This window comes from Lissotriton helveticus, chromosome 7 (genome assembly GCF_964261635.1).
Source record: "Lissotriton helveticus chromosome 7, aLisHel1.1, whole genome shotgun sequence".
Taxonomy (NCBI): Eukaryota; Metazoa; Chordata; class Amphibia; order Caudata; family Salamandridae; genus Lissotriton; species Lissotriton helveticus.
Genome location: NC_136068.1, coordinates 131,973,147 through 131,987,651, shown reverse-complemented (window position 1 = coordinate 131,987,651; position 14,505 = coordinate 131,973,147). Strand labels below are relative to the sequence as shown.

The window sequence follows — 14,505 nt, the reverse complement described above, 5'->3', positions numbered from 1 at the left end:
CGGCACCGCCAGTATATTACTGCCCAAGACTGTCGCGCCACCGCCAAGGGATTGCTGATCCCCAGCGGTCCCATGGCAGTCCGACAGCCGAAGTTGTAATACCGAGGTCAGACTGCCAGTGCGGCGGTAGCCTCCACGCCACCACACGTTTTTCGGTTCTTAGGCCCTTAATCAAATTTATTGTTTCAAATTCTACGTCTTTCTACTATATAAACGTAAAAATCCAATAAAATATGACGATTTTAATATTTCATATTTAAGGCAGAATGTCCCTTCACTTTGCAGCTCCTATTAGATAACACAATACAAGCATACACAGAGTTAACCCTGATCCTAAAGTTTTGAATTCTGAGTTGCAAAGTTTGATCTGGTAACATTGAAATGTATGGAAATGTCGTACTGTAGTTCCAAGAGTCAATCATGTGGGAAACTGAGTTCTTCCCCTGGAGATATTGTAAATCATGATCCTGGGACATAATTTCTATTTTCATATCTAAATCTGATCAGGATAATATCACAGGAGCACCTCTGGTGGAAGAGTCCAACATGAGAGGATCAACTAATATTCTTATCTGCCCTCTTAGGCTCACAGCCTATCTATGGTTACTATAGAAAAGTTGTTGTTGTTTTTTACAATAAAAAGCCATTTTATCTTCTTCAGATGGTAATAGTCTATTCTAAAAACGTTGCATCAACTTAATTGATCTAAAGTATCAGGAGACTAATCCTGTTTCCATTTTTACCACTTGAATCATGAAAGAGTTGGGGAGTTACAGGAGTGCTGTAGGACACAATCCTATTAATTTGTTTCAGTTCTGAACCCTAATCATATATATTATTTCCATATCATATATAAGTTTTGTTTTTCACTATTGCATTGAAAGCACCTAATACTGGTACCAGTGAGGGTCCTCCATAGTCCTTACTAAATCTCTGTAACCCTGCTATGCTTGGTAAAGTCCGGGATTATACTGCTTATACATGCATTTTCCAAATTGGCAGTAAAATGCATTCCAAGATATTTATAGGGCGACACTTCCTCTGCTCTTATTTTATGTAAGACCCATTGATGCCTTTGCTTTTTACGAACATAGATCTTAATTTTGGTGCTTTCCACACTTATCTAGTCCTGCTGCTCCTGTTAGCCTAAGGGACATAATTACCTCTTTAATTGCATTCAGGGTAAAATAGTTTCAAAAGATTAATATTACGCTCATGTCTCACAAATGCGGGTTCATTGTACCCTCTACTATAAGTCTCTTCCAAGTGGCTTACCCCAGATCTTCTAGAACCATAGTTTATTTTATTGGTTTCACCCTTGATTCTGGATTGTACCAATCTTCAAAATTTCCTTTAATCTTTTGCCTAAATTACTGACACTGGTTCTCAGTTATCCTTGAAATATTTTCTCTTCTTATGAGTACTCAGGGATTTATACTCTAAAATAACCTTTACAATTTATTTTTCTATATTGCTGTTACCTATTCTATTTTTCACTTTCATCAACTTCCTTAATTTAACTGTTAGTGCTTGACAATGATGGTCAAACCATCCAAGGATTTCCCTTTTCTTTCCCCATTCCCTATATGCATTCTGTTGCAACTCCCAAGTTCTACTGCTAAACACATCACATTATGTAGTTTGATTATACCAATCGTTTAAGTAAATTGCAAGACCAACTCTATTAACAAATGTACTCTTCAATTGAAATTGGGTAACATGACTTAGCTGTTCTTTTCCAAGATGGATAACAAGTCTACTTGAACATTTATCATGTAACGGGACTATTTTACAGTTCATAACCCCTAAATCAAGTTGCAAACTTATTGGCAAATGATCGTTGTGCGACTCTGTTAGTACACTAAATCACTATAAAAGTTCAAAATGCCAAAATGGAAGATACATATAATCAATTGGACATTGTTGTATTCCATATTTTAGAAGTATGGGTTGCTGGGATAGGTACAAAACAAACGTTCAACCATACAAAGCCTAAGTTACACCTTAGTTAGGTCCCTGACAAATGTTGTCATTATGCAACTAAGGAAGTCGGCTTCAGGGATGTTATATACAAACATAATTTCTCTCAGACAATTTTCTTTTGCCAGGCATATTTTTTAATTCAAATTATCAAGACAAAGCTATTCGATAAATCAGGTGTGTTCATCTGGTAAGCTCAGTGGAAGTAAACAAAATACTACAATATCCTAAATGCAACAGGTTGTCAGATGAAAATCCAAAAATTGAAACAGAAAGTGTTCTGATGACATGGAATGAGGTGGACGCCCTGTAAGAGAAGCCACTTTGGCTACATGCAAGTGTTGCAGCACTACTTTTATCAGCTGTGAGTCTACCCTAGTTTAGTTTTGGTGTTTTAGTTTTATATGTATTTAATGTTTTTATCATTTGTCATTGATGACAATTCTTGTGTGGGCATCGATGTTAAAGTTTGTGTGACGTTACTTCCGGTGATGTCATCAGACATGCTAATTAATTCTCAAGTTGAAGAATTCTCAAAACCTGATAGCTCTGCATCTCTAAACAATGTAGACACCCAGTTATGTTGTCTGTTACACATAGCTCATGGGCCTATCACATCTAGCATGACACACATACATAGCCAGTAGACTGTTACTGAGAGCACCCTGACATGACACAAGGCTGCAGGAACTGTTTTACATACAGACTGTCACAAACAAAGAGTAATAACCAGGCATGCATAACCCAAATATATTACAGACATCTAAAGAACATACTGAACGCATTCCAGAGCCTCCTTCACAGAGAAATAGACATCAGTGTCATAGTGTAGTCCCATAGCCGGCAAGTTTCCAAGTCCATGTGTGATGTGCTGCTCCAGTCCAGATTTTTTCCTTTGAATGCTGGGGCTCGTTATCCTGTTTCACATTTAAAGACACAAGACTAGACATTCAGCCGGTCTCGACCACCAGTTGGGCATGGGCTAAGCTGGGTCATATCACAAACACTCAGACACTCAACTCCTCAGCACTTCCATTCCCTAATGCTAGATGGCTCCCCATTACTGCTGCAAAACTGGTACAGAGCACTTGCACTACATTTCACATTGCCAAAATGGGCGATTTATATCCAGTGGGCCACATCTTTCACCCTGAAGATGAGTCCATGTTTCCTAACATTACATTATGGACAGATTTGTCCTATTGAGGCTACGAGCAGCACTACGGTCTAAACTCCCGGAATATCCACTTGAGCCTCCCTCCTTCCCTCCCCTCACGATAGTGATAGCCAGTAGTAAAGGGATCCATATTATGTCCCAACTCTACAAGGCGTGTGCTGATATTATCCCAGTAAATGACGACAAGATATGCAGCGCCTGGGAGACGGATCTGGGCAACCCTATAACAGACGACCAATGGGCGGCCTGTTGCACAGTCATGGACAGTGTCTCCCTTAACAGCCGCCACAAACTGATTCATTTCAAGTTCCTACAAAGAATGTACATCACCCCTTCCAAAATGCACCGGATAGACCCCACTAGATCACATCATTGTCAGAGATGCACTTCCCCACACGCCGACTTTGCCCACCTCGCATGGACATGCTCAGGCATACAGGCTTTCTGGACAAGCATACATGAGACGCTCAGCAGTATGATTAAGATGCCAATAGTTCCTTTACCAGAGATTGCCTTGCTGGGATATGTAGTCCAATTTCCTCGTAACATCCATAGGTTTGTTGCTATCTGCCTACTATTGGCTAAAAGAGAAGTCGCCTTACACTGGGGGAGCAGGCATTCTCCTAAGTTTAAGAGTTGGCTCCATGGCTTGGCATCCTGCTCTAGGAAGAGTGATCTATATGCCAATACCATCCCTCCCTCCTCGAGACCTAAAGATATCTGGGGTCCCTTCAGAGCCTTCCTAGCCTCACAGCAGACATATCCCTCCACACAACAAGAGCAAGGTATTGTCCCGACAGGAGTAGGGTAGACGGGCGTGGGGAAAAACGCACCAATTAAGGCACTAATTATATTATGCAGTCTCCCGAATTGAGGGGCTTTCCCGAGGTGGGTGGAGGGGTTGATGGGACTGTCAGTGATATGCTGATGTATGTGGAAAATGCTACAATGCTTGAGTCGGACCATGCACGACTAACTGCATTAATGTATGTTTTATCTTGAGACCTTAGCTGTGTTTATGAGTCAATCATGTCAACTTACCCATGTGCTCATGAAAATGTCACAATGTGAACGTTCTCAGTGCATCACTTTTGTTTACTAAGAAAATGCTAAATAAAGTAAAAATAACAAAAAACACTACAAGTCCCAGAATTTTGAAAAACATGGACTGGAACAGCAGACCATGCATGGACCTGGGAAACTTGGCAGGGCTGCAATAACATGAGCTAAATATGTAGAACCTGTCACCTTTTGTCTGAAACAGAGCTGGAGCCTCACACACAAATCTAACATTTGTCACGAACATCTACAGAACCAGATGCATACACTTTCATATGCTGTCAACTCAACACACATTCTATAGGCTATCTCATGCACAGCACCACCTCCATCATTATTCCAGAACATGTCACAAACATCCCAAGTCTATCAAATCATAGTTCCATAATCTCACACACATCCTGAGTCTTTCACCCAAACCCTGAGTGTCAAGTAAACGCTCTAAACTTACCAGAGTTTCAGATGCTGCCACACACACACCCACACAACTACTGCGCTGTTCATCCACAATACAGTCTAGGGTCTCTCACTCACAGTCCATACAGTATCCCAGTGCTTTGAAATAGACAAATAAAATGTGGGTACCCTATACCAGAGTACATACTTGCTCCTATGAAGTGCTGGTTCCCTCCAATTAAAAAAACTGTACCCCTGCTAAGAAGTGCAGGTACTCAGTACCCAATAGTATTGGCGCATTTAAAGCATTACTGTATACCAGGGGCGCAACTAGACCCAAACTTAGGGGCGGGGGCTAAGACTCCCAGCCACGACCAGTTTGAGCGCCGGTGGTGGCTGCTATAACAGTCTTTTTTGGCACTCTCCTCCCCCATATCCTCCTTCCCCACGAATCCCCACTACCACTCTCCAACAGGGCGGCTTATCCCTCTATAGCCTCTCTCTAATGTACATTTCATTTTTTTATAGAGCTACTCGTAGTTCACTCACTCTTAGTTCTGTGATCTGCACTGTACAGGTTCTTTGCAGCAGGCACATTCACCCTTTGTGCTACTTAACGATGAGCCAAAACTGCAATTAGACAAAAATTCTGAACTCTTACTAATAGGAACATTAATCAACAGAGTTATCTTGAGATTTTCACTGTTGCCTGAAAACTGCCTAATGCACAAGGAAGTTCATGTGCTTTTAAACCAAAGATTATTTTTAAACACAGTGCCCCCCACCAAAGTCAATGCCAGGTGCTGATGCACCAGTCGCACCGCCCTAAAGCCAACCCTGTTGCCAGCAATGGGGCAAGACAAGCATTTCCAGAAATGGGGTGAGAGCTAACATCATACCCATTATATGAGGGAAAAGATCTATGTTAGAGGTGGGGTGTGATACTTCCCCCAAATTCCAGCAAGCAAAACAAGTTAAAAGATTTCTTGTAGATGATTTAAGGGAGAGTAGACTTCTCCCCTGACAATGTTTTTTTACTTTTGGGATCAAATTTACTAAAACGCTGCAGACCCTTATGGGCAGTCATGAAATATTCCAGTATTTTCATGGTGCACCAGAGAAGCCTGGCCTTTCCTAGGAGTACATATAGTTTTTTTTTCAAATGTCTTAACTCAGAAATGACTTCTACTAAACCAAGGTCATCATTTTTTCATGGGTTAGCCCCTTATGCCAAGGAGTACATTCAATATCACAGTGCCAGAAATTCTCCATGGATACTTCAGCAACAGCAAAGAGTACCTTTAAAAATTCCCTCTGGTATACAAGGGTCGGCATTTTGCCATTGACACCCCTTATAAAGTGAGTAGAGGAAATCATACGGCAAGAGTTACCTCAAATATCAGTTCCACCATTTTGCTATGGACCCACTCAATATGCTAAGAATTACATTCATTATGTCAGGGCCTTCAGCCAGGTGTGGTGGCACGTGTGGGTATGACTGGGCTAACACCTTTTTTCAGTTAGACAGTTCGAGTCCCCACAGCCAATGATGATGTCTTAATAGAAGCATGCCAGGGCCTGTAGTATTAGTGCCATTGTCCAAAAGGCAAGAATAACCTCTAGTATGCCAGACAAACAGCACTCTTGCACGCATAACACACATATGCACACACACATTCTCACTATATCTATTGCACTCTTTCGCACATTTGTACTCTATGACACACACACTGCTACACACTAGAAAAGCATACCCTCCTGCTTTTGCTAAAACTGCCTTGCCTTTTACTTAAGCTTAATAAAAACAGACTCTCCATAGGCTATTCAAAAATAATATATATTGCCTTGTCAGTGTTTGTTCCAAGTATTATGTGAATGAAAAGTACACGGTATTGGAAATCGACACATCCACATTCTAACACGTAAAATCACAGTATCCATCTAGTCTTATGAAATGCTTGACTTTTTCAGCAACCATGGATTTTATACAGTAACACGATACATTTTTGGGACCCAACTTACAATGCAAAAAAATAACTATAAATCCCGGAATGAAGCAATGTACGGAGAAAGCCAGGAATAACTGAAGGGGTCACCCCATCTCCAATACATCACCATACCTTATGGCGGTTTTGTGCCTGCTGTATACATTCTCACACATTAGAGGAAATTAACATACACACTTGACTATCCTGATCTCATACCACCCGAATGCGTTGGGTAAAAAAAGGACTAGCTGAAGACCATATGTCATAATCTATCGCTAGCTGTAACGGACAGCGCTGTTATTGTGAGAAAAAAACTATGATGCGCACCTTTGTAACAGAATCCTCTTTTTTCTCTAATTAAGAAGTAGTAAAAACAACCTGCGCAGTACGTGCCTGATTTGGATCATCTCTCATAACAGACTCCCAGGGAACGCGCTACGGACTGCGCACGTGCCGCGCAGCGCAGGGGTGGGGCTACGTCAGTAGAACGCAAGCGCTCCGAAGTGATAGAGTTTTGTGTCTAGAGTGTCGCTTTATTTGGGCCTGGGCGGGCTATTCTATTTGACTTATGAGAGAATTGATCGCCTCGTCCATGAATCGCAACAGGGTAATAAGTAGATTCTCAAGCCATGGAAGAACCGCCTTCCAGGGGAGACGCGGTGTGTGCCTTAAAAGACAGAAAGCTGGCAGAACAGTCACTGGGTGACCAGATACCACAGGTTTGATATTTACATCTCGATATGAAACCCTAATGCATTTAGTACAGAGGCAGACGTGGAGAACCAAAAGCATAACTCTGGTTTCCCTTTAGCCAATTTCAATCTTAGTACTGACCTTATAAAATAAGGAATGCAAATTAAAAAATGCTGCTTTGGCTGCTCTCGTATGCGGTGGGGTAACTTGAGAGCTCTGCAAAATACATACAGTACAACGAAAACAGTCGCTATGTTGTTTATGAAGATGGGACGCGCTAGAGGGAGTTGAACCGTGGTCCTCACATTGCTACTGTTGACGTTGACTATATGTATATGTTATGAGTTTGTGTAGGACTGCTATTCGTATGGCCTCGTGGCGTTAGAACGAACTAAAAACATGTTTTCGAAGAGGGCAAAATGTCTCTGGGATGGGTTGAGAGGAATGCTTTAGTTTTTTCCCCTAGCCGGGTGGGTTTATTATTTTTTCATCTTTGTTACTCCTTAGTGGTTTGACCCAAGTTTAATTAAACCAAAGCAACAGATTTGGCGTTTGTATTGTACATTTCTACTGAGGCACAAAGTAAATGGTTACACCTGCAAAGCCGAGCTAGTACAGAGACAAATTCGCAAATGTACCAACCCACGCACACACATACGCGAAGGCACACTTGCAAATGAAACTTTTTATTCCCGTCCAAATGTGAAATAGTGACGTACTCCTTTGAAGGATTCTCTTTTCGCTTGATGTATTCAACTGTAATCAGAAGCATAACGGATTTACAATATCAAATCTAACAAGCGTTGGCAAAGCCTGTAGGTCTATCCATTGAAACTATTGGCTCCACCATTGCCTTTTGTTTATGCTGTACAGCAGGGGCATTGCTGACTTCAAGTATCCTGAAATGCCGACACTCTGCCTTGCGGTTACCATTCCGGTATTTTAAATGGAGATTGCGTGAGGTATAGTGAACACTTACATGAAATATATAAGACTATTCAGCTGTGAAAGGCTTTTTGAACTACATGTTCCATGGATGATTACAAGAAAACGGTCCTAAAAAATGATGCGTCAGTATTATTTGTGCGATATTGATACAAGATATTTGTAACTGAGGATTGGCCTTTATGAAGCACCCTGTGTCTCTTGAAACACACGTCGGCCCTTTTGCATGGATTTCATTTTTGAAGGTAAATTGAATAATATTTTAATCTTCTTTATGGCTGAGCAACTGATTTTCAGGAACCCTATGACCTCAAAAAATCGATTCTCCGTGTGTTGATCCTGCAACTAATTTTTGAGATTGTTCCCAACCTTTGGAGTGCCTCTGTTTTCCTTTAGCGTACTGAATGGTAGTGTTGGACTTGCATGATGCATATTTCCTCATCCCATTCCTGCCTGCCCACAGATGTTACCTCTGGTTTGAAGTGGTACACGAGCACTCTGTTTGCAGTGGTCCCCTTCGGACTTACCAGCACCCCTTGGGTGTTCACAAAAGTGATGGCGGTGTTGCAGCTCATCTGCAGGGGTTGGGATTTCAAGTCTTTCCTTACCTCTACCACTGACTTTTGACGGCCCCAGGAAGTAATCTCCTATCTCCAGACTATGGCGAACCTTCTGCGCTTGCTGTGCTTCACTATCAGCGTGCCAAAGTCACACCTGACTCCCTCTAAGACGCTCTTTCTCATCCGACCTGTTCTGGACACAGTGCAGTTTCGGGCCTATCTTGCCAAGTGGCAAATCCACGATATTCGGGCTTTGATAGCGATGTTTCAGCCCCTATACTGTATTTCAGTGAGGATGAACTTGATGTCGTTGGGCCTCATGACCTCCCATGGACGGCTCTTCCGTTATGGCGGAGGAGCCTCCTTCCCCCCTGCTAAAAGCCAGCACAGACAAACGAGAAAAATAAAATGATAACATTCTTTTTATTTTTCCCAGAGCCAGTTGGGTCGGGGTCTTCCTCCGCTTTTTGAGTAGTTATGGACACTGCTGAGTGCACATGTCGGTTTGTACGGCTACCTTAGGGCGGCCAAACAGACATGCGCACTTAGCCATTCCCCAACCTGAACTATGTTGCACATCCAGGTGCAGAACAGTCCAACTCCCAGGCACTGTCTGAGCACCAAACCAGGCAGCTGAGAACAATTCAAGCATGAGAGAAGCGCTGGGATTGGCATCTGGGAGCCTGCGCAGTGTGCACTAGCCCTAGACTGCCGGAGTCGAGGATCAGGAAAGGTGAGCAAGGCAGCGGCCGCTGGAGCAGCAGGTAAGTACAATTTAATATATTTTTCATTGTCTGACATGAATCTTTTTGTTTGTATTCCCCCTCCCACCACTTTACAATATGAACAGCCGCTACTGTGGCCTCTTGCATCCTGCTTGTGACTCCTGACCATTGGCATATGTGGGTTCTGCAGTGGGACCTGAATTGGAGGAAGTCTGGTGCAGGTGTTCACGGACAACACCTGGCATGTTACTGCAAAAGAGTGGGGTAGGGTCGTGTACCCTTTGTCAAGAGGCTTTGCGTCTTTGGACATGGCTGTATTGCCAAGGCATTTTCCTGGTGGTACATCACCTGGTGGGTGTTGGACTTGGGCCTTTTTGCAGGGTCATCCCTGAACTTTTTGCCTTCCTCCTATATTTTGTCTGACCTGTTCTTGTTGGTTTTATGACTCTGGGCACTTTACCACTGCTGATCATTGCTAAAGTGCATATGCTCTCCCTATGATAAATTGATGTATGGATTAGTGACTCCATGATTTGCTAGTTTGGTTTACTTGTCAGACACCAGTACAGTGAACTGAGTGTGCCCAGGGCTTGTAAACCAAATGCTGCTGGTGGGCTTGCAGCACTGGTTGTGCCACCCACAGAAGCAGCTTGTAAAATGTGTCTCAGGTCTGCCATTGCCGAGCCTGTGTGCAGTCTGGTACTGCCATGCTGACTGGGCAAGTGCACCCACTTGCCAGTCTCTAATCCTTCCATTTTCTTCATATCAGACACCCCTATGGTAGGCCCAATGGCAGGGTTCGTTGTAAGTATAAGGTAGGACAAGTCCTGATGTGTGTGGCATGCCCAAATAGTGAATTACATCCATTTTCGTTTTTCACTATTGCAAGGCTACCTGATCCCTATAGGCCAGAATGAGCAGTTTAATTATTACATCTTATTATCCTAACTGACTCGGGGAACTAGGTAGAGATTCGAGTTTAGTATGCCTCAACTCAGAATGATAAAATACATCTTTTAGTGAAGTTGGTTTTAACATTCTGTGTTTGAAAATACCACTTTTAGAAAGTAGGTATTTTCTTGTCTAACCATCCAAGCCTACCCTTGCTAGGTTATGTATTCCTTGTCTGGAGTTTGAGTGATGGGGCTGGGGGATTCCAGGAGACAGGGTGAGTCAGCACAGGGCTGAATAGAGAGATCTACATGTAGATGGGTGGGAGGAGTTGCACCTGGGATCTGAATAGGGCTGTGCCTTCCCTCCAAAATGCTGGCTCCACCTCCTGTGGTGTGTCTGATGTCTCTGCCCTGCACTGTGAAAGGAAAGAAGGAGTCATGTAAACAGAGTGCTCAAGGACTGACCAGAACTGGCTTGGACTAGGCAAAGGCCTCTCTGCCTTCAGAGAACAAAGGGAAACGGCGTATAAAAGAGGGGACCCAGACCCCATAACTTTAGAAGAATAATCCTTTGCTTAGTATAGGAACCAGAGAGACTATCCCTAAGCTTGAGGGATTGGCCTGCAGTGGTGGACTGACTGCCAAAGAGAGGAGAAAGGAACTCTGTGTGTACTTTATTCAACTTGTGAAGGATCTCCAAGGGCTTGAGAAAGAGCTTGCCTCCTGCTGAAGTCTCAGGGACAACAGACTTCAACCACCAGCTTCCCAAGAGTTCTTTTGAAGTGCCTGCAGTTGTGTTGGGCTTTCTGAGGAACTGCGTGTCGCAAGGAGCTGGAAGCGCGACTCATGAAGAAGCCTGCCGCAGCCGCTGTCGTCTCATCCCTGAAGAAGGGGGTCGCCGCTCTCGCTGTAGCTACACGCCGGTTTCTCGTGCACCTTGTGTTGGTCCGTACTCGGTTTGAGGTTACTTTGGGCAATTCCACGATATTGGAGTCCACACAAGAAATTGCGAAAACTCAGAATTGGAATCTGGCATAAATATGAAATCGAGAAGAGGAGTGATAATATTTAATTGATATCATCTAGCTATAGCCCTGAAGAAGTCTGTGGCCAGAACCACGATAGACGAAACGCGTGTTGGCGGCTAGACTGTGTTTGGGAAGACTATTTTTTGTGAATAAAAGAAGAAACAAAGACTTCTCGACTTACAATTGATTGTACCTCACACTTGTGTTTTAGCTCAGGATATATTGTGATTTTGATTCATACATGGTATTGATTTTCAATACCGGTTTGGTGGATGGTCGATGGCCATCTCCTTATCCTTAGAGCTTGCTTGATTGTACACACAGGGACTCCCTTGTCACCACTCAGCGCAAATTATCACTCAGCCATCCGACTCTGTTCTTTTCTGCCTCTGAGATAAGCCTGTCTGCTCGTGCCAAGCTACCAAGGGGGTGAGGAGGGGTTATTTTAGGAGTGTACCCCCTTACCCTGACTAGACGCAAGGGCCCCTATTTTGACAAAGGTGCCTATCTCTGACAACTAGAGACCCCCAAATCTAACAGTGGGCTTTCTGAATGCTAGAGCAGAAAAACTCAACTGAAGATGCCAGCGGATAACCGATGATGTCTCCATCCGGTAGTGGTGCAAGGACTCTTTCAGCAGTGGGGAGAACCTTGGTTAGATCTGTTTTCCACTGCCAAGAACATGCAATGTCAGCAGTTGTGCATGCTAGTTTCCAAGGTGAGACTTGCTTGCAGACAATTTTCCTCTTGATCAGAGCTCTGGCCTCCTGTACTCCTTCCTGCCAATACCACTATTGCCCAGAGTCCCCGAGGATTAGGAATGTCTGGGCCCAAGTTATTCTTGTGGCTCTGGATTTGGCACAGAGAGTATGACCTCTCGATGTTTAGCTTGAGAATCTGCCCTCCAAGGAGGCTTCCCCCTTGACAGGATCTTCTGTCGCAGGAACAGCTGATGGTTCTGCACCCAAACCTGCGCACCTTTCAGTTTCACGAGTGGACATTAACCGGCAACAGTCAACAGCTTTTGACCTTCCTCTGGAAATCTGATGTTATTCTGGCAGCCAGGCATCCATCCACCAAATCGGTATACTCCTGCTGTTAGGATAAGTTTGTGACCTTGTGTGATTCCCACAATATCGACCTCCCCCCTGACTTTCTGCACCTGTATTCAAGGTACTTTTATTTGATCTCTTGCCCAGCAGGTCTCTGCTCTGGGCACAGTTAAAGGTTCTCCTTCAAACACTTTGACTTTTTTGTGGTGGCTGGACCCACCTTCTTGATTAAAGTCACCTATTGCTGCTGGGTATCTTAAAGGCTTGCAGCATGTTTTCCTCCTTCAGGTCTGTTGGACTTAGCCCTTCTGGCAGGTTCACCCCTAAACGTTTTGCTTTTAATTGTGGCCTGGTGTTAGTGATTTTTGGCTTCTGCGCACTTTACCACTGTGTCTCAGGGTAAAGTGCATGCGTGTGGTGAGGTTGGCCTGCCCTCCCATAGGAATGCATGGGGAGTGTATGTGTCCCTGGTAGTTCCTGATGCGTGGGGAGTGAAGGTACGAGTTTGGTATGTGCAGACTCGTGTGATTAAATGCTGCGCGATGATGTGTGCGGCATTATTGTGTCTAGTGTGGAAGTGCCACTTCTAGAAGTCAGCCTGTCTGTGTAATTAATGTGAATTGGCTGTCTGGCTTGTGATTGGCTGGAGGTGGCTGGTGAACCTGGCTCCAGGAGTCAGGATGGGTCTGCCCTGGTGGTGAGTGGATAGATCTGCATGACTGATGTGAGGGAGGAGTGCACCTGGGACCTGAATAGGGCTGGGCTTTCCCCACACAATGCTGGCTCTGCCCCCTGTGGTGCGACTGATGACCCTAGCCTGGCCAGTGAATGGGAAGAGGGGCTGAGCAAAACAAAGTGCTCCAAAACCAGCTGCGTCTGGTTTTTCCCCCACCCTGCTCCCTAGAGACAAAGGGATTTTGTGTATCAAATGAGGCTGTGACCTCATGTTCAATGTGCTTGTTTGCCAACTTGAATCTACCAGGGGCATGCTGCTGCTGGGGCCCAGGGGAAGGCTTGCCTCCCTGGGCCCTGCCCTGCCCCTGAATTCCTGGAGGACTTTCCTTTACTGGGAGCTGCTGTGCTCAATCTTGATGCTCCAGGACTACTTTGGACCCTTCTTGCTGTAGGGGTCATTTCCTTCTCTGGGGCCTGTGGTTTTAGCTGTGCCCCCGGCGCCTTGTGGGCGCTTTATTTCCCATGTGTGGGCAGAGCGCTGTTGTTTTCCCTCGGGGGAAGTGCTCCTGCCCTGGTGGTTGCCAGCGCGGGTGCCCACCCTGCTTATTTAATTAATTAGCCTTGAAGGTGCCCACCCTGCCTGATGGCTGCCATGCCGATGTTATTTGCATTGCGCGGGTGCCACCCCGCTTCCACGTTAATTTCTGCGCAAGGGGGAGCCTACCCCTCGTTCTATGCCCAAAGAGTTCACCGCCGCCACCCGATTGGCGCCGCCATCCGCGGCCCGCCTGATTGTGGGCGGGGCCGCCGGACGGAAGTGACGCTGGCACCAGGAAATGCGGCCGGCAAGAGAAGTGTTTCTGAGGGTGGCGGGCTCTCATGTGGAAAAGAGAACCCCGCCTTTTGCCCACGGCACCCAGAGAAGCCCCGGGTTGGGCCCAGGAGGGGGCCCGGGTGAAGGGGGACGACGGCCGATGCCAGCGCGGGGCTCCCGTGAGGAGAGGGAAGCCCTGCGCCGAAAGTGTTCCAACCGGTGTACGGGGCTCTCCTAGTGAGGAGAGAGCCCCGCGGACCCCCAGCATCAGTGAGCGAGCCCCGGGGAGTACCGCAGGAAGGAGACTGGTCCCCCAGCCAATAGCTCGGTGAGTCAGGGCTGGGCCGGGCGACGAGTGGGGAGGACATCCCTGTTTCCGCTCCCGAGGGAGCAGAAGGAGCCTTGTGATGCCAGTGCGAGGCACCGATTTAGAGCGGCCCCGTCTGTCAGCGGGCCGCTCCACCGATGGGGGCATCTATTTCCTGAAGGGGCCCGTGTGGCCCAGGGTCCACCGTTGTTG

The 14,505-nt window shown here is 45.3% G+C and overlaps 1 protein-coding gene across 4 annotated transcripts in view; it reads left to right on the top strand.

Moving 5' to 3' along the window:
* RAD21L1 (RAD21 cohesin complex component like 1) overlaps positions 1-14,505 on the top strand; it is a 1,165,932-nt gene that overhangs the window by 249,339 nt on the left and 902,088 nt on the right. The window contains exon 1 of one of the 4 annotated variants that reach the window (XM_078651708.1): positions 7,162-7,319. The exons of the other annotated variants lie outside the window; for them this stretch is intronic. The gene's annotated coding sequence lies outside the window, so the exon portion shown is untranslated. Of the gene's footprint in view, positions 1-7,161; positions 7,320-14,505 lie in introns of those variants that run through there. 4 annotated transcript variants of the gene reach the window in all.